Below are 25,609 nucleotides of genomic sequence, written 5' to 3' on the forward strand. Positions count from 1 at the left end.
ATACCACTCTTCTGCCTTAAAAACAATGCACAGTATTAATTCTAAGATAGAAACTACAGGTTTAAAAAATAAAAATATATGCATATGTATTTTATATGTATATATTGTGCATATAGATATAAATTTATAAATATAAATGCATATAAATGTATAGTTATATGTATATATTATATATATACATTTTTCCCCCTGATGCAGCTCATCAGAGGGTAGAGGGCTCGGTCTGGAGTCAGGAAAACCTGAGTACAAATTCAGCCTCAGATATTTAATAGCTAGGTGAAACTATATCAACTCATTAAACTGTGTTCACCTCAGTTTCCTGGATAATAATAGTACCTACCTCTTCCCAGGGTTATTGTGAGGATCAAACGAGATAATATTTGCAAAGCACAGTGCCTAGCACTTAATAGTAGCTTAATAAATGTTTGTTTCCTTCCTTCTATAAAATAGGAGCTATGGCTCTGCTTACATTAAGGATGGGAAAGGAAACAACATTTTTCATAATCCACCTCCTCCTCAATACATTATTGTGAACTGAGGTGAGATTGCTGTGTCAGAATGCAAATGTGAACCATAAGTATTTTGAATGTCTGAAGGGATAATAATAGGAACTTTCCAGGTTATCTTTATTCAAGTCTTGTTAATTTAATATGTCCTGACTCAGCTAAGTAAGCAGATGATGTGCCAGAAATGGAAATTTAGGGTTAAACAGCAAAAGGATGAATAGGAAAACAGAAGAAAATATTTCATGCAAGGACTTGGAAGGAATTTGGGGGCAGAGTCTGAATGCAATGTTAGGGTCAAGTTTGGTTGATAATTACCATTACAATCTTTTTTGAAAATTATTTTTCTTTTTTTCTTGTGAACTTGGCAGTCTACAATGACTATATACATTTCAATACACAAAAAAGGACAAGAAAAGAAGGTTGCATTAGAAAAATGTATGCTTCTGTTTATATTTGGAAAGGTATATATGTATTGACTTTAATACAGTAACAGTGACAACCTTTTTAAAGTAAAATCAACATAGAGATAATCCTTGAATGAAAATTAAAAGGAACCATGCACCTTAATGAACAAGAGAATGCTAAATAAAAGAGCTTATCCTAGAAAAAGAAATATAATTTGAAGATGAAAAAGGGATAAATTAGTAGAAAGAACCATAATTTTGAAGATTGGAATTTTTTTTGTTTAAATCTATTATTTCCTAAATGTAGAGAATCAAGGTTAATCAATGTCGATGAATAATAATTCTGCAACTTCTGATCTTATAGAGTAACCTGGAACAAAGAGGTTCTGTTATTTGCCCAGGCTCATATAGCTAGTACGTGAAAAGGCAAGATTTGAACCCAGGTTTTTCTGTCTTTAAGGCTAATCTTCCAGACACTATACCATGCTCTATTTACCATTCTATTTAATAGAAATGTAAGTTGTTTATTATAGTATTAATATTATGGTATTAGTTCTTGGCAAAGTGGGAACTTAAGCTCAGTTCTTCCTGATTTCCAGGTGGATAGAAACTAATTACATTAATTTTGAAGGTTAGAACCAATAATAAAGATCCATGTCCCCAAATGTAAATCATGGTAGGAAGCATATAGAAGAGAAGTTTACGTAAAAACCTATGCCAACCACAGAAGCAAGCTGGATCTGTTTGTGAAATCCCTAAATAGGGTGAATTTTCATATTGTGGTACCAGTTGTGAGATTCATTAGGCTCTGACCCATGTTATGACTTCCAGTAGGACAGGAGCTTTTGATCCTGCAAACCCTAAGCTTGGGAAATCCATCCTTGACTTCTGCTATAGCAGAAAGAATGTGTAAGTTTTGCTGTCAAAAGTAGACTTTGCCTCCAGTTCAAGGTTTCTTTTGGGTCTCCCTTTTTATTTTTTTTATTGTTTTGGTTGTTTGCTTGGCTCTGACCTTCAGCTTCATATTCTCCACATTCCCTAATACTCAGATGCCAGCTTCATTCTCCATTACCTCCATGCCTCCTCTCCTGTTCCTGACTTCCTGTGCTATTATTATGATGGTCCTTTCCAGGTGGCTCTAGTGGCAATTAGATTATCAATATTGGCTAAAATGCAGAGGACAGTAAAGGAAAACAGATGTCCTTCAGACCCAGGACTAATGGAAAACAAAGTATGTTAAACTCTTTCTGAGAGCCCTGCCTCACAAAAAGTATCTTGTATTCATTGTATCTTTATATACTTCCATGTGTATACATCTTCTCCTCCATTGGACTATAAGCTCCTGAAGGAAGGACCTGTCTCATTTTTGACATTGTATTTAACTAGATGGCTTGGTGTATTGAATCTGGCATAGAGATTGGAGTTTCTCTATGTTCAAATCCGGCTTCAGACACTTCCTAGTTGTATTTTCCTGGGCAAGTCACTTAACCCTCATTGCTTAGCCCTTGCTACTCTTCTACCTTGGAACCAAGGCACAGTATTGATTCTAAGACAGAAGCTAATAATATGTATATATATATATATATATATGTATATATATATATATGTATATAATCTGTAGATGTTCAGTCATTTCAGTCATGTCTGACTCTCTTCATGATCCCATTTAGGATTTTCTTGTCAAAGATACTGAAATGGTCTGCCATTTCCTTCTCCAGCTCATTTGATAGATGTAGAAACTAAGGCAATTAGGATTAAGTGACTTGTTCAGGGTCACACAGGTAGTGTCTGAGGCTAGATTTGAACTCACAAAGTGGAATCTTCCTGACTCCAGTCCCAGCACTCATTCCACTGTGCCACCTTACTGCCCTGTCTGATATACAGTACATATTTAATAAATGTTTGTTGATAGAATGAAAATAATCAGAATGCATTACATGGGAGTAATAAGGAACATTATTAATATTAGTTTAGTTTTATTTAATATTATATTTATTTAATGTCACAAAATTCTGCTTTCCATGTCATACAGGCAATTAATTTTATGATGCCTTTCCTAAGTAACCTAATCCTTACATCTTTCCCCAGACCCAAAGTTATTCTATTTATTTTGCAAACATTTTATATTACCTTTTTTCTCCAAGCAGAATGTAAGGTCCTAGAAAGCTTTTTCTTTTTGTTTTGTTTCTTTAGCACCTAGTACAGCCCCTGCCACATAGTAGGCACTTAATAAATGCTTCTCGAATTGTGAATGAATGTGGATGTGTACTAGATAGGAAGTCAAAAGATGTCTATTCGAATCTCATCTCTTCCACTTACTATTTATATGATATCTCTGGTTTGCATTTCCTTGACTCTTAATCAAGTGGCTTAGACTAAATGACTTCAATACTTCTTCTAGTTCTAAATCTATGGTCCTTTTTTTTCTATAGGTTTTCACAAATGTTTATTGACTATTGACTTCCTATTTCTCATCATATCACTTAATCCAATGACTTTCAATAACTTTAGGAATCCTCTGGTCCTTAAAGAAATGATGAATAATAAGAAGTTGAAAGATGATAATAAAAAAATCTAATAATAACATAACAACCAGCATTTATGTAGTACTTTATGTTTTGTAAAGTATTTTCAGGTATTATCTCTTTTTATTTTTCATTTTTCTTTTTTATTGTCATGCAAAACAAAATTCCATATTGGTCATTGTTATAGGAGCACACTCATACATAACCAAAACCACAAAATAAAACTAAAGATTCACTGATACAAAAGACAACTCCAGCAATTCTTTCTCTGGAAGTGTATAGCATTCCCCATCATGTCTTTCAGGATAATCCCAGATCATTGTCTTGTTAAGAATAACCAAGTTTTCAGAGTTGATCATCAGACAATATTGTTGTTATTGTTTACAATGTTCTCCTGGTTCTGCTTATTTCACTCTGCATCAGTTCATGCAGATCTTTCCAGCTTTTTCTGAAATCATCTTGCTTATCATTTCTTCTAGCACAATAGTATTATTCTATTACCAACATGTACCACAAGTTGTTCAACCATTCCTCAATTATTGGCTAGCCCCTCAATCTCCAATTCTTTGCCATCCTTTAAATATAAATTGGACACACTACAGGGAAGGTCTAAATAGAGAATATCAAACCGCCTCTTTTGGAGGAATATGACATTTATATTTTTTAGACTCTGCTTAAAGTATCTACATTCTTCCTCCCTGTTCATATAAAGAAACAAACAAACAAACATTGTTCATGTACAGGAAAAGACAGAAGAAAAAGGTAAAACCAGCAGGGTACATTCTTCTCTTAGGTAGCAAGGGCAAAAATGGAGATAGAGCTCCTTCTTGGGGTAGGTTAGGGAAGAGGCTTACCTACTTGATCACAGTGAGCACCTCTACAACGACCTGTGTCTGCTAAGGAGCTACAAAGCAGATTCAGTTGGCAAAGGGGAGAGGCAGCCACAGTGGGAAATGACCAAAGGAAAAGATAAGCCTGTATCACAAGCAATAAGTTCAAGTCTAGCATCTCAGGAGTCCTGCCAGGCTCATGATCAGGGCCAAGCCAATCTGCTGAATGCTGGAACATGTTTGAGATAGAGAGAAGAAGAGAAAAAGAACATCAATAAAGAGGCTAATCACCTTCTGTCCCTATAGTTTGTAAGGTATAGAGTGACTGTCACTCATCAAACCCTGCTTCACTTGTATGACTTTTTAAAAAAATATTCTTACCTTCCATCTTAAAATCAATACTTTATATTGGTTCCAATGCAGAAGAATGGTAAGCTATGTTTTCAGAAATCCCCAGAATATTTAAATTTTTGCTTTTTTTTCTTTAAAGGTACCATGAAAAAAAATGAAGACAAATGACTTGCAAAGGTCACACCACTTAGAAGTATTTGAGGTCAAATTTGAACCCAGGACTTTTCATGACTCTTGATCCATGGCTACCACATCTTAAGAGATAATGAGTCCTCAAATTTGAAAACAACAACAAAAAAAAAAAACAACCACCTTCCTAATAAGAGTAAAAACACTTTACATCAGGGGTTCCTAAGTTTTTTTGCATCATGGATCTCTGTCAATCTGATGAAGCCTATGAACTCCTCAGATAAAAAAAATTTAATACATAAAATAAAATTTATGAAATGAGAAAAGAAACCAATTATATTGAAACACAGTTCATGAGAATATTTTTCAAACAAGTTCATACAAATTAAAAATCACACTACATGAATAGTACTTTTCAAAGAACCTTTACACATCTCAAATGAGTTTCAGAACTGCCCTGTAAGAGAGATGCAATACGACTTGTTTTCTCCTCATTTTACAGATGAGAAAACTGAGACACAGAGAAATTATCAGGCTTGCCTAAAGTTATGTGACTTGTTACAAGTCACAAAGATAAAACCAGAACCCATATCTCTTGATATACTAATCTCATGTCTTCTCCACCACACTACATGACCATCTCCATTTTGTTTTGTTTTGTTTTTTTGACAAGGCCCACCATTGTTTTCAGGAGAGCCTAGAACATTTAAATGTGCTTCTTTTCTTTAAAGGTACCTTGAAAAAATGAATACAAGTCTTTGTTGGCAATAATGAGACAGATTTTCATTCTGAAACACAGCCTGTCTATCACAGAAATAATTCAAAAAGCTATTTTTGTGGGTATCTTTTTGTGTGGTAAAAACAGTCATTTTGGCTGACTTTAAAGGATGCATCCCTTTCTAAATTCATGCAGTATGTTGTCTCAGACTAGTTAGATTTTATGTCTTCTTCCCAGAATATATAGATGACCCTGATTCAGGCTATAAGAAGAACAAATAAATAAAGTTACCATTTTATAGGAGAGGTGTTCATTATTAAATTATTTTGGTAGGTTTTGCAACTGTGAAAAACCAATTTGCGACTAATACCCCTCCTGTGTCACTTATCCTATATTTATCTCCTCAAGCTGACTATGAAAGAATAAGAAAACCAAGGTTTACCTCCCTACCATCAATTTAAAGAATATGCTTTTTTTTGCTTTTGCTTTTCTGTGAAATTACATTTCTTATAAATTGCCTTATGGAGGAAGAACCAAAAGCTTTGATGCATAGATGTCTGTCTGCCCGGGTCAAGGAATGATTATCTCTCCTTTTTATTTTCTTAAGAAACAATACACCGTCTATTCGTGATATGGCAATAGTGGGGAGGTGAGAAGGAAGGAAGGAAAGAAGGAAGGAGGGAGGGAGGGAGGGAAGGAGGAAAGGATGGAGGGAGTGAGGGAAGAAAGAAGGGAGGGAGGAAAGAAAGGAGGGAGGGAGGGAGAGAGGGAAGGAAGGAAGAAAGGGAGGGAGGAAGGAAAGAAGGAAGGAAGGGAGGAAGGAAGGAAGCAAAGAAGGAAGAAAGGAAGGAGGAAATGAATGAACTTGAGTCTTTCTATTACCCTAAAACTCTATTCATTGCACCATCTAGTTACCTACCATACTATCTAGCTGCCTACAGATCATCTAGTTCTACCTCCCCATTTTATAGATAAGAAAACTCATATAAGAGAGAGCCAGGTTGCATAAAGGATAGAGCACTGGACCTGATATTAGGAGGACTTGAGTTCAAATTTGACCTCAGATACTTGTGTGACTCTGTAGTTATGTCACCTAGGCAAGTCACATAACCTCTCTCTGCCTTAGTCCATTGGNAAATGTGCCTTATTACCTACATTTAATTCATGCTCCAGGTTAGCAGTTGTGATGAAGAGGTCACTTAATTTGCAAGTAGCTGATAGCTGCTAAAACAAACCAAGCCAGACTTTTCTGCCAGACCCCAGATAAATGTCTTTATGGAACCTGTTCAGTAAGAAAGTTCTGCTGCCCTGCTGCAGCACAGATGGCTGAAGAGCTGGCATCCACACCAAAAGAAAGCTGTGCTCAGCAACAAGGTCAGAGGGAGCCATTATCATCCACTTCCAGAGATGCCTCCTTCCCTGGCTGGATAAGAGCCCTTAAGCTTAAACTCACTGAATTCCCTGGAACTTTTCACTTGAGTCAATTGGCTTAAGAGAACTAGTCCAGTGCACACATTTTTGAGTCCTCGAGGGATTAAATGTGTATTCTACTTCTGACTCATTGGTTGTATTGTAAGAAGAGCTGTCATTTTACTAGAAATCTTTTCAGTTAGAAATTTAATTGGACCACCTGAGAAATTTCCCAATGAGTTGTAGTCAGAGAAGCACTAAAGTATCATCATCTTAGTTATTTTTCAATTTATCACTGTATATTATGATTCTATAAAAATAGATATGCAGATAATACATGTATTTTTCTCACTTGATATTAATGTCACTAAAGACTACAGCAAACATATGATCATTAATTTAGAGCTGCAATGGATCTTAGAGGCCAACTAATCACATACCTTCATTTTATAGTTGAGGAAACAAATCAGTAGTGGTTAAATTACTTGCTCAGTGTCACACAGATAGTAACAGTGGTGAGATGTATGTATACGGTCTTATTATAGAGATACTCAATTTGCCCAGTTTGTGTTCCATATTAAATATTTATGAATGCAGCTTTATATATACTATCTACCTCTTTGGCCTCAGTTTCCACAGCTATAATATAATAGGGGTTGGATGAAATTAATTCCAGTATGATGGGCAATGAGAAATGGCAGTCAGAATATTAGACTTAGAATCAAGAAAATTCAGTTTTCAATCTTGCCTCAGAGATCTACTGTAGAACCCTAAGAAAGTGACCCAATTCTGTTTTCCTCATCTATAAATTGAAGATAATAATAGATATAGCTCTTTGGTAATTGATAAGGTTCAAACAAAGATAAGGAGAATAAACTACTTTCTATGATTTATTATATTAGTATCCTAATTCTAATACCTGTACCTAAAATTGTTTGTTTTTTTAAATTGACAACATCATCCTACAGCTCTAGAAAACCTGGAATCATCCACAGGGACAAACTTTGCTTCTTTATTTTTATTTATGCCATCTGATTTTATTAGAAAAATGTATTTTGCACACAATGAAACCTAGAAAATATTATCAATCTAAATAGCCCAGTTATGGGTAGAAAATATTGAATTAGCTGTCAGGTCAAAATGTTTAAAACACCATTTCCTAGAAGATCAATATAAAGATACTTTAGGACCAGTGCATAAAGATGATTTAGCTATTACCTTTTCCTGGTTTGCCACAAAAAAAATGAAATTGAACTTCAAACTGTTCTCTGAATTATTTGGCTTCTTACTAAGGATACAGGGAGTTGGGGAGATTTTGATTGATGTTGATTATTATAGGTCTGATAGAAGATCCAGGTGCTTCTTCATGAAACTTCAGGTTATGAGGTTTTGAAAGTATTACAATAGCTTTTGGTGGGCAGTCGTGGCTTTGCCTTTCTTAGTGTAGCTGGGCTTTTGGTGGTGTCATTGTGAGGTTATAGGTCCAATCTCTCCAAATCAGTTTCCTTCCTTTTTTTCAGAGAACTGGAGTGAGCTAGTGAACAGTAGAGACAAAAGAATTTCAATTTGATTTTTCTCTTTGGTCTAGATATGAACAGTTTTGTAAGGAAAGAATCAATGACTATCCATCCTTCTCTAAACTGGATTATTCCTAATATACTTTATGAAGTATCCACTTGATCATTTTCCCAAGAAAGTAAAAGTGTTTTGTTTTGCTTGTGTAATAAGGACTAAAACGTATTTTTCTACTTTTTTCTTTTTAAAAACGTTGTCTTTTTTTAATTACAAAAATATGTTTTCTAGCTCTCCCACCATAAACTTTATATTTACACTTTTTAAGGCCTAAATATTCCCCTAAATAGATGTCTAGGCCTCTTAAATTTCACAAAATTGACATTTGAATTGCAAATTCCCAGATTAGAATGTTTGTATGGATGAATTAAAGGGAGCTAGGTAGCTTGGGGGATAGAATGCTGGGCCTGGAAACAGGAGAACCTAAATTTAAATTCAGACATAGAAATTGTGATCCTGGGCAAGTCATTTAACTTCTGTTTGCCTTAATTCATTGGAAAATGAAATGGCAAACCAATCCAGTATCTTTGGCAAGAAAATCCTGTTGGACACTATGGTCCATGGAACCACAAAAAGTCAAACACAACTAAACAATAACAACAATGGGATGTATTGGAATCAGAAAACTATTTTGTGATGGGAGAGAAAATTTTTGATTAAAAAGACTTTTGTTATTCTAATTATACAAGAATCACTGAATCCAAGACTTAGAGAGAATCTCAAAGGCTATCTACCAATAATTGAACAGGAATTCTCTCAATAAGCAAGATCAATCAGGACATACTGCCTATGCCCCAAAACTCTAACATGGACTGCACCAGATTAAACTGTAATTGACAAAATAAACAAAATGTAATAAAACACAGGTAATGTTAATGTGTGGTTTTTTTAGTCACTGTATGGTGCAGCAATCCCCTTCTATTTGAGTTTCTTAAGGTAAAAATTACAAGTTTGACTGTCGGGCTGTACAACATCCCAGTGAAGTGGGCTTCTCTTGAAACCTTCTAGGACAGGGAAACCTATTGCTTCTCAAAACCTTTCAAATTTTAGCTATCTCAGGACATTTTTCCTAATTACATCTAACACATAGAGCACCTTGTAATTATACAATATCATCTCACTTAATCTTCAAAACAATTCTGTGAAGTAGGTGCTATTATTATCTCTAGTTTGTAGATAAAGAAAATGAAATTAAAGTTATGAACAACTAATGAATTTATAAGGTAAGATTCAATCTTGTCTTCCTAACTCCAGATCTGAGACTTCCATCCAGTTTCACTTGGCAATCTCTCTTCAACTTTTACCTTATGGTACCTAATTCTATATTCTAGAGCAAAGTCTAATACTTTAGCTTTTCTTTTTTTAAAGAGGGATGGAGGCAATAGGAAAGGGCAAGACTCCTTCTAGAAACATGAAGCTAATCAGTAATAACCAATATGTTTTATTGTTATTGTTCAATTTTTTCATTCCATTCCATTTCATTCATGTCCAACTCTTCATGACCCCATTTGGGGTTTTCTTGGCAAAGATGCTAGAGTGCTTTGCCATTTCCTTCTCCAGATCTATTTACAGATAAGGAAAATGAGGTAAACAGGGTTAAGGGACTTGCCCAGGGTCTTATGCTTACTAAGTGTCAGGGGCAGATTTGAATTCAGAAAGTTGAGTCTTTCTGACTACAAGTCAGTTCCTCAAACCACATGCCACCCAGGTTCCCAGTCATTAATAACAGAATAAAGATTTAAAACAATTTTCTATTTGAGCAAGATTTTTCTATAGGAGGGAACCAGCAGCTTTTATTTAAACAAGTGAATAGAACAAAAAACTCATTTAATATTTTTAAGGATAATGCACAATTGAGAGACTGTGTGGCCTGGAGTTCCAGTATCAGAGCAATGATGGCTTGAGTTTAAATCCAGCCTCTGAAATACTCTGGCTATGTGACTCCAGGTAAATCTTCTCAGCGCTCTAGGCAGCAAAGATTGGAAGTTCCCAAGAACCTGGGTCAGTGGTCATTTACTTGAACCAGAGAGTTCACTATACCAATGAAATCACAGATCCAGGCGCTTCCCTAACCCTTTAAAGGAAAGATAAACCACTGAACACACTTTTGGTATCTTTCTCATTAATCTTTAACTATTATGCATTACTGTTTGATTTAACCATGGTCCTATCTCCTGGATTTCCTGGGGCCCTAACTTGTTATTTTGTGAACCCAGATTCTCTGAGGCTTATTCATGGTCCCCCTAATACTTTGAGGCTTCAGGGCATCTTCATATCAAAAGCCTTTTAAAAGAATCACTTAGATATGAGAAAAGAGACCACATTATTCCCAATTTAATTAGAGAAAAGGACATTAAGTTGCCTTCTTGGCCATTACAGTCTAGGTCTTTAAGCACACCCTCTGTGGACCTTGCTATATCCCTTTCTCCAATACGAATCTGCTGACCACCATCAAAATTCCCCAGGAGTTTTTTCCAATTAAAGCTAAAGAGTTAGAGGGGGTTTCTTCTCCCTCTTGTAGTTTTGACTCACGACTGATCGTCTCTTACTGTAGAGGGAAAGGATTCCTGGGCATGTTGTGACCCCAATAAGTACAACTCTGCAAAAGAGGGCAGAAATATTTTTGTCTGTTGAAGCATTCGGTTTCCCATAGACAGACTGAAACAAGACACGAGTCTCTTTCCAGCAGCAGCCTAGCAATTGTGGTTTTCTGCCCATATTTAGAAATGAGCAAAAAAGAATCTATGAAAATGAATGGATTGATCTCTGCCATATCCATCTTTATTCTTCCAGGAACTGCCTTCGCCACACATAATCCTTACCCAAGAGTCAACTTATTTTCTTTGTGTTCTAAATGCCAATTTCCTAGGGAGCAAAATAATTTACCACTTGTGACAGCCTATGCATGTTTGGATACAGGGCCAGGTTTTTGATATTTTATTTCAGATTGTGTTCATTAAATGCTCAGAATATTTTTCCATGCACATATCTATAGATCATTTTAGGGAAAGATGGAGAATGTTTTGTTTTATTTTGTTAGGTTTCAAACCATAATGGCAGAGGCTAGCTTATTTTGTGATTATTGTGCCTGTAATTGGGCCCAGAAGCTATTTGGTACATGCAGTAAATATAATGACTATCCACTGGCTGTTATTCTTATGTTGAAAAAGCATAGGCAAGGCCAAATTTATGACTGGGGCAACTGCCCCAGATCCATCATCTCGAGGGAGACTCTGACCATTGATGGCTCTTTCCCTCTGCCCATAGAATTTTATTTGATCAGAAAGTACCCTGTATCTTTTATGGCCCCAAAAGCTAAAATTATGCTTTGAACACTGGTCATCTTCAACTATAACTACTCATATTTTAGAAATTCTACCATCTGTTGTTTCATTCAGTAACATCCCAAATGTTACATTCTTGAATCCCCAATCACAGTCTACCCCTTCTTCCTTTCATGCCATTTTACACAATGTTGCCTATCTCTGCAAAGGATTCCTTCTACTCTTTCATTTCCTTTCATTCCAGATATAGTGCATAGGGGTTACCATTTCCATGCATCCATCTCTAATTTCTCTGACCATAAAAGATCCCTCCATCCTCTATGGGTCATGCTTTTTTGTTGAACTTTTTCTATCTCATTTGCTCTCATTTGAACTTTTATTATCTTTTTTGTATATTTATCTCATTCTTTTAATAAATTGAAAGCTCTGAGAGCAAGAGCTACATTTTGTTGTTGTTGTTCAGTCATTTCAGTCATGTCTGACTCTTGGGACCCTTCTGTGGTTTTCTTAGGAAAGATTCTGCAGTGGTTTAACATTTCCTACTTCAGCTCATTTTACAGAAGAGAAAAATGAAAGAAATTGGGTTAAGTGACTTGACCCAGGGCATACTGCTAGTACGAATCTGAAGCCAAATTTGAACTCAGGAAGATGAGTTTTCTGGACTTGATGTCCAGCACCCTCGCCACTGCACCACTTGCCATCCCTTAGAAACTGCACTCTGTATGTTTATTGGATAAATGAATGTGTCATTTTATGGAATCTCAGGTCCTATACCAGCAGAAAAGTTTGTCTGCTATACAACAACCTAATTCAAAGATAACTTTCAGAACAGTTATTTCCTGCTGACTTTGGGTTCCAAAAGGTATAGTCATAAACAATTAGAGACCACTCAAATTAGGTCCCTTTTGTTCTAAGTCTAAAAATATACTTTCTTTGAGCTAGTAAGAGTTCCATGAAGGCAAGGAGAGTTTCTCTGGTCATGTGGCAGCAAACTATGCCTGAAAGATTGACTATAGAAAACTAGGTCCCAATTAGTACAAATAATAAATTTTCAGAACTGGTCATCTGTATTTATACTATTTAAAGTTGCGATGATATAAAATGTGGTCATGGGTTCCAAATCAATGAAAACATTTTTGCAAGTTTGAATAAAGTCAACCACTCCAGGGGATACATTATTCACAGCAATCTGGACCTAGCTTTATTTCATTGACACATTTTCAATGTCAAAAAGAACTTGAGGAAAATGTTGAGGACATTAGATGTGATGAACTCCTGTGGTAAACTTATAGCAGGACAGGGACAAGTGTCACCCATGGAAAGCTATTCTATGGTAGTCTCTGAGATCAGAGATTCACTGCAATATTTTGAATATCCCCAGGACCAGCACAATTTCTCACACATAGTATATTCTTAATAAATACTCATTGGATTTCATCAAATTGAATACAATCAATTTAGCAGATATAGGTGGAAAGGAATGCTAGCCACTCATAAATATCCAAAGCCCTCAATTTCTACATGCTAATATTTGCTAGACAGAAATAAACATATTAATAAGTCTGGATTTTATGCAAAAATCTTAATTTCTCTTCGTGGTCCTAAGAAATACCCCAGAGTGACAGAGAAAACCCATCCAGATAGTTCTATCCATTCACTAAGCCACTCTTCTCAAAGTCTTTCAGAGGTAGCTAGATGGAATAGTGGCATACAGGCTATACTGAGTTAGGAAGGTCTGAGTTCAACTTCAGGTACTAACTACCTTATGGACTTGGACAAGTCACTTATCCTACCTATGCCTCAGTTTCCATATCAGTTTTCCATATCTTCAATTTCTATTAATTTTCCATATTAAATCCATTTCCAACAAGATGGATTTAATAACAGCACCTACTTCATGCAGTTGTTGTAGGGATCGAATAAGATAAAAGTAAAGCCCTATGCAAACCCTCCAAATTTCTACATAACTATTAGCTATTATTTTTTTTCTCAGATAGATTTGGAAATCAGGATCTTGGTCCCTTTGCCCCATTCATTGATTTTTGACCTTCTAACCTCAAAATCATTTTACTTTGAGTGAAGATTGTTTTTTTAATCAAAAGAACCTTTTCTTCCTATACATTGTTCCATAATTGAAAGTACTTTCATTGTACCACAAAATGCTTTCGTAATTTCAATAAAAAAAGAGCTGAAGTTTTGTCAACAAAATAAGCTTAGTGCTCTAATGATACCCTTTGAGACCCTTGGAAAACCAAACAACTGTGATTTCCCTGTGACTCCCTGTTAGGAAATCCAATGAACAAAAAGCTCAATTTGACAAAACATTTGCTTCAGACAATGGGTTTTGAAAAGTATTCATTGCTTTAGAGAGTTAGCACACTTTGGTGAAAAGAGGCAAGTGTGTGCTGATTAATATTTAACAATCAGGTCTGGGAGGAGGAGGGCTGTGCAGGGTAATATAGACATGAAACACTTTAATTTGTAATTTGTAATATTTTTTAAACACTTACCTTCTGTCTTAGAATAAATACCAAGTCTCATTTCCAAGGCAGAAGAGCAATAAGGGCTAGGCAATAAGGGCTAAGTGGTTTGGCCAGGATCACACAATGAGGAAATGTTTAAGGCCATATTTGATCCCAAGATCTCCTGTTTCTAGACCTGGAACTCTACCCACTGAGCCACATAACTGCTCTTTAATCTGCATTATCAACATTTGCTCTAGCACTTTCTTAAGATTAAACAATCAGCAAAACAATAAATCAAACCCTGAACTGTAACATTTGCCCATTTCTGAGGTGACTCTTCTGATCCAATATAAGCTGACTTCAGCAGACCCCAGGATAGAGGCCTGGACTTAAAGTAAGGAAGATTTGGGTTTAGATCTATAGATAGAGATAGAGATAGAGATAGAGATAGAGATAGAGATAGAGATAGAGATAGAGATAGAGATAGAGATAGATAAATGGCTAGGGATTGTAAATTTAGAGCTGGAAGGATCTGAATAATTTAGCCTAACCTAATTCATTTTATAGTATGAGGAAACTGAGGCCCAGGGAGGATAAGTGACTTTCCCAAGATCACACAGTTTGAATGCAGAAAAACTCAAATTTAAACCCAGGTCCACTGACTTCAAATCCAACACTCAGTTCTGCCATATCTTATCTTCTGAATAAGAAATATTTTCACACAAGAATTGCCCTGCATGTGTAAAATCACCATTGGATTAATATTCCCAATCCCTTCCTAAGTCAGTCAAATTTTTTCTCAAAAAATATTGAAACTCTCTTCAACATTTTATTAGTTCAGAGAATTAAATAATCAGGCATAAAATAGCCAATACATCCTCTGATACTTGGTCATAGTTCCTTTAATCAAGGTGCCTTCAATCCTTATTGAATATCCTATTTACTTCTGCATAATTTTCCTTTTTGTTAATTGTTGAATGACCTACAAGTGTCTCATTTTGTTCCAATATTGAATATAAATGACCAGGGGACTGACCTGAGTCAGATCCGACTCAGAATGCAAGTTCAGACCAAAAAACAAAACAAAACAAAACAAAATCTCTACCAGATTATTATTACAACACCTCATCATGGTTTAAAAGTAACCCCTACATTCACAACCTGGTTCTGACTTGTCTTTCTAGCCTTAATATTCATTATTCTCCATCCTCCTTCAGAAATTTTTCAGATCTGTCAAACTGGCCTTTTGCTCTTCCTTTCTCACAATATCCCATCTCTTACCTCTGGATCTCTTGCACAGGCTTTCCCAAGTGACTCAATTGGACTCTCCTCATTTCTATCTCTGAGAAACCCTATTATTCATAAAAGCTCATCCTCCTCTATGAAGCCTTCCCTGATCTCCCCAACTACTTGTACATTCTCTCAAATTACATTAAGTTTGTATGTATTTCAAATATATAACTAGGGCTTGATCCATGCAAATAATGTATGCTGTAAAGTGTTTGGCAGTATTAGAATTCAAACTGCATATTTCCAGTGGAATGGAATCAGTTTCCATATTTTACATAATTGTAACTTTAAATAATATGGATTTGAACATATATATGACTACTTCCCAGAATTCATTATTTAAACTTTGGGGGACCTGTATTATTTGTGCAATATACACTATTTTATATATACTCATACATGTACATATTCATTTACAATAGAATGTGAGCTCTGAAGGCAAAAACTTTCATTTTGACTTTTTATTCTCAGAACCTAGCATGATTCCTGCTATATTATAGATGCTTAATAAATATTTGTTTATCAAATGACCAGTTCTTAAAGTCTGTGCTAGCAGAAAACAAGCTCTGTCAGGTCCTACCAATCTGCAGTGGCATGGTAGTCCCATGACAGGCTTTCTCTCCGAGGACCAGCTTAACTAAAAGTACAGAGATTCACCCTAAGACGTGAGGTCACCAGGTCATGAATTCTTTGGCCATGGCAACCCATAAAACCATCCTGTAAGCTGTGGAGGAGTCTCTGTCTACGTCAGTGGAAGGAAGAAAATGCATACCTATGAAACCACAGATCTCTTGAAGCAATGAAGTGCTCTTTGCTTTCTAAATGGATTCACCTCAGAGATCCTTTAAGGACCAAAATCTCCCAAGTACATTTGAAAAAGGACCTCGTTGAGGAGAATTGGACTGCCACGCAGCTTTTCCAAACCATATCTCTTACATAGAGTGAAGAGGACATCCTTTAAATAAACAGTAAAACAGGGAGTGGGGAATTTCAAAATTTCTCCAGCAGATGAGAGAGTGAAACTATCAGGAGACCTGAAATATTTCCTTCAAATGCCTTCAAAGTGTTGCACAGTTTGAAATACCAATGACTCAGTCTTCTGATGCACCGTGACAGCAGCAGCCCAGGTCAGGGAGCAGGTAGCACATGCCCAACAGGTTCTGAAGCCTCCGAGTGGTTAATTGTGTGATTATACGAAGCATAACTATCCTCACGGTTCCTGGAGAAAGAAAAGCAGATACGCACTTTTGTTTCCCCTCACCCTTCTCCTAAAAGAGTTTTATCCTAAGTACTTATTCTTGTCTTTGATCAAACTTCTCTTTATCTACCATCCCTCCTATTGGACTTGTTTGTTTTCAGCATTTTTCTGGGGAAGCCAAAACTCAATTTGGAGTGACCCCACTGTGGGGAAAAAAATGCATTAGACCTAAATGTGCTCTGTGACATAACTTTCTAAATCAAAGCATTGTGGGAAAGCAACCCATATTTAGTCAGACAATTAATATTTTCTGAAAGGGAACAAAGGAGAGCCTTTCAAACTGGAGCAGTATACCATCGACTTCCCATGGTCCAGGCATGATTTGAGAGGGTAACTCAGGTAGAGCAGGAGGCATACCAAGGATTCTATATTCTATGAAGGTCCCCCATTCAGCCCTTGTAATTAAAAGAGGACAAAGTAAAGGAAACATCAATAGATCATTTCAGGCAGTATTTATTAAAGAATATGTGTAAACACACATCTGTCTTGACTTTGAATGTTATTTCTCATCTGGTGTCTGTTAAGCTTTGACAGCTTCACTGGCTCTGAGCATAAGGACAGTTGACTGAAAGCTTCAAAGGTCATGTAAGTGCAAGAAAAAAATTACCAATATTCCTTTGGGACCCTGCGCAGCAGCCTCTAAGTGAATTGCCTCTAAAGCTATGCTCCTCTGTCCTTTTATCTGTCCCTAAGATTGAACTCCAAAATGAATTCTCCAAGCTACATTTAATAAGCATTTATTAAAATTCCTACTATGTGCCTGCTACTGTATTTGGTTCTAGAAACACAAAGTCAAAAATATAACAATCTTTGCCTTCAAGAAGCTTACTTACTATTAGGAGGAGAGGATATAAATAAATCAAATCTATAACCAGGAAAAATAATTTGGGGAAAGGCAGAAAGTGACCAGGAACTGGAGCTAGGTTCAGGAAAGTCCTGGAGAGTAGGGGAGATGATGTTAAATGAGCCAGGGATTCTAAGAGGTGGAGGAGTAAAGGTCATGTATTCTAGGTATGGGAAGCAAGTTTTCCAAAGTCCTAGAGAAGTCTCAGGTAGAGTGAACACCAAGTAGACCAAATTGGCTAGAGTTTGGAATGTGTGAAGGGGATTAATGAGTAATTAGCCTGGAAAAGTAGTCAGAAACCAGATATTTTCCACCCCATATTTCTTCTCTCTCTCATTAGAATGCCATTTGTGATCAATCAGCAAGAACAATCAATGAGCATTTGTTAAGCCCTTATGGTGTGCCAGGCACTGTGTTGAAGCATCTCTCATCTTCAGAAGTTTGTCTTTTTATACAGCTTTGGTTTCAGCAACATATAATTAGTCTCACAGTGCTGCAAATAAGACTGGCAATTTGGTGGCAGTCTTAGGTAAATTTTGTAGGAGGGAATGTCAGAAGTTATTTTCTTACACTTGAGAAACTCTATACAAGTTACTTCCATTCCAGATGTCTATTCGTGTCTTCCTGTACACACCTTAAAGTGAAGAGAGAGGTTTGTAATTACAAGAGTCAGCCCTGAAAAGGAGCCTAAAGGTACACACGCCTCTCACAACGAGATCGTTCTTGGCATCATTTGCAAGGCGGGGTCCAGCTGTACAAGAGAATAGGAGGTGTCATTTCATAAATGGCAATAATGCTAGAGGACACTCAAGTTCTTTGAGTTATGTTATTATCTCCTTGAATGAGACATATCTTAGTTTTGAATCATAAGTATGGGAAATGCCACCACCCAGCTTATTCCTAAGTATTCAAATTCCATTTCGACCTAGACTCTTGGCTATAGGAGAAGCCACAACATTCAATATCATGGAAACTGCTGGTTTGGAAATGTTTTCCTTCCTGTGCTCAGTCAGTTGAGCAGTTCAAGTGACATATTTGACAAGGCAGAACAAGAAATTTATCTCTTCAATGGCTATGGAACATTTTACCAGTGAGGATGAGTTTTGGAGGAAACTAATGGTAAGTGGAATGCAGAATTTAAATATAGAGGCTATCTCACTGTGCCTTTTCCTTAAGGCTTTTTCTAAAATTAAGATGAAAGTGGAATAGATATCAAAAGATTACAGACTTGCTCATTACTTTACAGTGAAACATGCCTGCTACATACAAAATAGTATTAGTGACAAAATTCCTTTGAATGCAATCCTTTGAATGTAAATTTTCTGAATTTCACTGATGGAGCAATCTTGTACTCCTCACAGTCTTGCCAAGCATTTATGTCCTTGTTAAAGTAAAATGTGTAACTAATGTATGAAAAAGATTGCAAAACTTCAGCTAGATTTGTGTCACGAGTGAAGCATATTTTCTCAAGTCTTTATGACCTTCCTATATAATTTTAAAAGGCTCCTTTTCTGTTATTTGTCAAAATTCTACCTTTTTAACCTCTATCTAAAATAAATTTCTCTCTGTGGTCAGATATGTGTATATATAATTCATGACTTTCTAGGATTTTTTAATATAAAGGTCTGCTTTGGTATATTATACAGAGGTACCATTTCACTAATGTACGAGTGGATTTAGAATGGATTGATCAACAGTTTCCACTGAAATTAAAATACTTGGATTCAGGCTGAGACCTTAGAGATCATTTAGTACATCATCCTCCTTTTATAGATGAGTAAAAGGAGTATCAGGAACTTGGCATGCTGCTATGGGAGTGTAGTGGGGAGAATGAATTGTTGCCTCTTCTAAGGAAAGATTTCTTTTTCGTTTCCCACTGTTGCAAAGGAAGCGATGTGTGATTTCAGTTCTAACTGAGGTATTTAGGAGAATTAGGAAATAGCTAAAAGTGGATACGCACATATGTGATTTTGACGGGTTAGAAATTATGAATTCTGAGGTGTGGAAGGAAAGAAATAGTAGTGGCATAGCTTGACTTAGGAGGAGAAAAGTGAACACAGCTAAGTTCAGTATCTAGGCGCTGCCATAAAACATGCCACTGAGGGCATTCCCCCACATGGGCATCATAGTATGTGTATGGGTCTGAGGTTTGTCATTTTTTCTCTAGTTGATAGCATCCCCTAAATACTATATACCTTCTGGAACAAATGGTAATGAAAGCTGAAATACTGGATTTTACTTTATATAAGCAACTCTCTGACCCTGAGGAAAGGAGAACTTGGTAGTTAGAAATTTTAAATTCAGACCTCTACTTCTAGTGGAAAGACTTTTGCAAGAACAGAGAATAAAGAAAAGGATGATTGGACTGACCCTTTACTTAATCTTCTAAAAAGGAGAACAGAGAGTGACCAACAGAAAGGAGGTCAGGAAAGTGCTATACAGGAAAGAGCTCAAGTACACACACACACACACACACACACACACACACACACACACACACACACACACACACACACATTTTCCTATGCAAACCCATCATTCCAGTAAGAGGTAGGAGAAACAGATACCTGGTTCCCTTAATGAAAAAGGAACTTTATAAGGGATAACCAGCTTCATCATATAGAGAAGCAGAACTACCTCCCTATTTCCCTTAGAGAAAAAGACAAGAATGGGTGTTGAGTGGAATGGTGACTATAAGAAATAAATATTTGTTGAGTAAATGAATGACCATCCAAAGCTTGAGACAAGAAGGATAGAGAAAAATAAGACAGTTACGTCCCCTTCTCCGATAATATTTTCTTTCTATCTGGAAGGGTTCTGTTCTTTTATAATTTAAATTTTCATTTCTGTTAGAAATAGAGATTGCAGGAGGAAACACAGGACAAAATGATATACTAATAGCTTCTCTTTCAGGAGTAAGGATTAGACTCATTTGTCCTATTTCTTTCTGTAGTCTGAAGGCCAGGCCTTTTTTGGGGTAAAGGAAGTTGGGAAGTGTTGTTGTTCTGAATTTGTATTTCATTGTTCTATGGAACACCCAGTCAACAGGGAACTGACCTTGGAATTAGAATGAATTGAGTTAAAGTCCCATCTCTATTACATAATGATTGTGTGACCCTGGGAAGGTCAGATAATTTTTTGGTGCCCCAAACAGCTCTCAAACTAAGATTCTCATAAAAAGTTACCAATCTGCATTGGTATAAAAATCATGTAGTAGTAAAAGAAATAATAAGATGAAGGAAGATTTTGGAGCAAATTAAAATGCTCCAGACTTCAATTTTTATGCATTAAAGAATATTCAGCATTTAGGTATTCTATGAGTCTTCACGTGTTCTATATCTTTGCCCATGATTAACACCAAGAAAACAGGTTCCCTACCAGAGAGCACCTCACCATCCTGTCCATACATGGAACCATTGGTTAGAGCAAATGGAAAAATTTTGAATATTGTGAATAAGTTCACTTACCTTGGCAGTATTCTTTCTGGGATATACAACATAGATAATCAATTATGTTGATGCAGAGAACTAGCTCAGAGCTTCTCTGAAAGAGAAAAGAGGCTGCCCGCCAAAATGAAGGTCTACAGAGCCATTGTGTTGACCTCATTGTTGTATGCTGTGAAACCTGGACAGTGTGCCAATGCCATGGCAGGAAATTGAATCACTTCTATTTCAATTATCTTTGGAAGATTCTGAAGATTGCCTGGCAAGATAAGTTCTATACTGAGGTCCTTTCTTGAGCTAAACTACCAAACATTCAAACTCTACTGGAGAAAGTGCAACTCCAATGGGCTGGCATGTTGTTTGAATGCCAAACATATTTTTGTCTAAAAGATTATTTTATGGAGAACTCACAAAGACAAGCATTCACAGAAGAAGCAATACAAGAACACTCTGGACATCTCTCTGGAGAACTTTGGTACTGATTGTGAGACAAGGGAGACATTGGCATAGGACTGTACAGCATGGAGAACTCATATCAAAGAAGGCACTGTTCTCTTTGAGCAATATGAAATTAAAGTAGCTCAAAAGAAGCACGACATGCACAAATTTAGAGGCATTAACCCAAAATGTTCTGCTTATATCTACAAATATGCCTTATTTGTATCAGACCTGTTGTAGAGCCTTCAGAGCTCATATTGGTCTAATCGGCCATAGTTGGACACCGTGTTTATTGGCCCCAATATAGTGATATGATTTTGGTCCTCTTTGAGTGTAAAAAAGACAACAACCAACCAGTCTTCCTGTGAGTATCTTATGCTGTTACCTGTATATTGCACTTAGAAAATAAATGGAATGGGTTGATAAAGAGATTCTCTTTCTTTAGAAGTCTTTAAGCAGAAGTTGGAAAAGTACTTGTCAGATATTCTGTGTCTTGGTTAGATATAATGAAACAGCTTTCCCATTCCCTTGGCAACAATGATAACTAGAAGCATTTTAAATTGCTAACTGTGCTTATAGCACATTCATAGAAGTTATGTCTAAATAGTAAATTTTACTGTACATTTAAGGTATTTGTTATAAAACTACAATGATAAGATTTTGGAAGACCATTGCAACAGAATTGGGGAAGTAGGCCTAAAGTCATCAGTTAAACCTGGAAAAGTAGGCAAGCTAAGGAACCTAATCAGGGAAAGACTTAATTAGTCATTGAATTTAAAGTAATTACTGATATATTAGTGAGAGACTTAAACAGGAAACAAAAATCAAATGGGTTACCCAAATAGGAATAAAGATTTTTTGTTTGTTTTTGGTGTTTTTTTTTATTTTTTAATGGAAAAATTTGCCGTGGTTACATGATTCATGTTCCTCCTCTCCCCTCTACCCCACCCCTCCGTATCCAATGCACACTTCCACTCGGTTTTACATGTGTCATTGATCAAGACCTATTTCCATATTATTGATAGTTATTGATAGTGGGGTGGTTGTTTAGAGTCTACATCCCAAATCACATCTGCATCAACCCATGTGTTCAAACAGTTGTTTTTCTTCTCCCATAGTTCTTCCTCTGAATGTGAATAGCATTCTTTTTCATAAGTCCCTCAGAATTGTCCTGCATCATTGTATTGCTGTTAGTAGAGAAGTCCATTACATTCAATTTTTACCTTAGTTTATCAGTCTCTGTGTATAATGTTCTTCTGGCTCTGCTCCTTTCACTCTATGTCAATTCCTAGAGGTCATTCTAGTTCATATGGAATTCCTCCAGTTCATTATTCCTGTGAGTACAATAGTATTCCATCACAAGCAGATACCACAATTTGTTCCGTCATTCTCCAATTAAAGGGCATATAAAGATTTTGAAGTAGAGGAGCTAATGGGTCTACTTCTAGACCATGGAAAGACCAAGACAGTACAGAAATTATTCAGATAAAAATAGTGCCCATCATCCAGACCAAATGGCTATTATAATGCTAGCTTAAAACAATAGATCTTCATTTCTACCTAACTTCACTGAAAGAGAGAACCAATCTTAGCAACTAGTATGAAAGGAAATAAAGGCACCTTTATTAAGTGCCAGACATTTTATTTAACATTTTATGAATATCTGTCTACTTGGGAATATGCCTCAGACCAACAGAAACAGATCAAAGAGAGACAAATTAGGCATATTTATACAACTTCCCAAGAGCTGAAGCCATATAATGCTTGAGAAATAGGGTGAAAAAGATAACCACCAAACCAATACAAGATATACTGAAGTCCATGGGAACATTCTTCAAGGATCAGGATTCCCTCCTTCAGGGAGCCAATGTTTTAAATGTTTTCAGTCCAAAAATTTTCAAGCAGAAGTCTTTAAGTAGAAGTTGGATGACTATAATAGAAAAAAAATCAGAAAGCAAGACTACCTTTTTTATTCTTATTTCCTATGACTCTCCTCACATTCTATGTTCCAGATAAACTGAACTGTTAGTTACTACCCAAACTCAATATTATGCTTCCGTCTTCCATACATTTACTTAAAACATCTCCATGCCCTATTTTATACTCTCTAATCACTATGATCTGTCAGATTCCTGCTATCCTCCCATAGCTCCACTCATGAAGCATTTCCTATAACTCCTAGCTAAAAGTTTGCTCTCCTGTCTTTTTCCCAGAGTACTTTTGTTCTGGGTTTCATCTTTATCTCCATCATTCAGATCTTGTTATCAGCCAAAAAAAGCATTTAAGCACTTTCCATGTGCTAAGAGCACTGTGCTAAGTGCTGGGGTTACTACAAAGAAAGGAACCTATTTTCAAGATGCCTACATTCTAATTAGGGAGAAAAGCTGCAAACCACTATGTCCATACAAAAGATATACAGAATAAATGGAAAGAAATCTTAAAGACCCTATAAATGAGGAGGAAGGGAATAACCTGGAAAAGCCTCTTAAAGAGAATAGAATTTGAGCCACTGTGAAGGAAATTAGTATTATACTTGAATTATAATGTCATATTATACATTTACATACATAATTTTTATAAATAAATTATTTTATATTATTTGCCTGTATATATCACATTATCTTTCCCATCCCAATAATAATAAAGAAAGAAATAATCCCTATTATCAGAAAGCTCACCTATCTTAAATCTAGGTTCCACTGATCCCTCTTATACTTCCTAGGACCTTTCCTGGTCCCACTTAACTCTGCATCATCTGAAAATGATCTCTCCCTCCTCATATTTTTGGTAACACTTACTTATACTTCTCCTTTGCACTACCATGGTTTTCTCTGTATCATAATTATATTTCTCCTATCATGTTATACCTAATTTAGGTTTCTATAAAAAAAAGACTACAATGTGTGAGAGTTTGAGTAAATTGGCAAAATTTATGGGAGAATAGGGCACTCAGTTTGAAATATAATATATTTGAAATAACATTGGAATATTCATGTGTAGATGTCCAGTGGGCACTTGGTGACACAGGATCATAGGTCAGAAAGAGTAGGGCTAGATATAGACCCTTGGGAATAATTTTTTTAAACCCTTAACTTCTGTGTATTGGCTCCTTGGTGAAAGAGTGGTAAGGGTGGGCAATGGGAGTCAAGTGTCTTGCCCAGGGTCACACAGCTGGGAAGTGTCTGAGGCTGGATTTGAACCTAGGACCTCCCGCACTTGGGAATAATTTTAATAGAAATAATATTAGAACCAATAAGAACAGATGAGATCACAAAGAGAGAAGAGTAAAAGATCAGTCAGACACTAAGCCTTGGTAAAAATTCATGAATGGATGATATAACAGCAAAAGATACCTTAAGATATGATCAGGCTAAATAAAAAGAGGACCAGGAAAAGAAATAGTGTCATATAAGTTAAGGAAGGAGAAATTATACAGGATGAGGGAGTGGTCCTGGAACCCTGGGTCTAGAGTCAGGAAAACTTGAGTTCAAATAGGTAAACCTCAAGTTCAAATTCAACTTTAGACACTATCTGTATAACTCTGGGCAGCTCATTTAATCTTTTTGCCTCGGTTTACTCAAATACAAAATAGAAATAATAATGGCATCTATCTCTCCAGGTGTTGTAAGGATCAAGTTATATGATATTTGTTAAAAGTCCTTAGTATTTCTGCCTGACACATGGTGGATGCTATATAAATGCTTCCCTTCCTTTTGCCTTTTCTCAATTCCAGGCAATAGTTTCAAAGGCTGTAGAGTTATCAGGGAGGATGATTGGAAAAAAACAAGCCCATTGGATTTAGCAGTGAAGAAATCAATGGTAACTTTTGAAAGTAATTTCAATAGAGAGATAGGACTACAAGCTGGGTCACAGGGGGTTAGAATCATAAAATTCCAAGGGTGAAAGGAACTTCCCAGATATCAACTAATCCAATGTATACCTGAGAAGGAATTCTTTCTCCAATAGTTACAACTATTGGTTATGTAGATTCTGCTTGATGCCCTATAGAGATGAGGAACTCACTACTACCTGAGACAGACCTTTCTACTTTCCTAATTTTTGTTATATTTTTCTTCTCTGGATTACATGTAGATACAATTTTTAGTTATCATTTTCTGACATATTTTGATCCATGTTCTCTC

Source organism: Gracilinanus agilis, chromosome 4 (assembly GCF_016433145.1).
Source record: "Gracilinanus agilis isolate LMUSP501 chromosome 4, AgileGrace, whole genome shotgun sequence".
NCBI classification, from domain to species: domain Eukaryota; kingdom Metazoa; phylum Chordata; class Mammalia; order Didelphimorphia; family Didelphidae; genus Gracilinanus; species Gracilinanus agilis.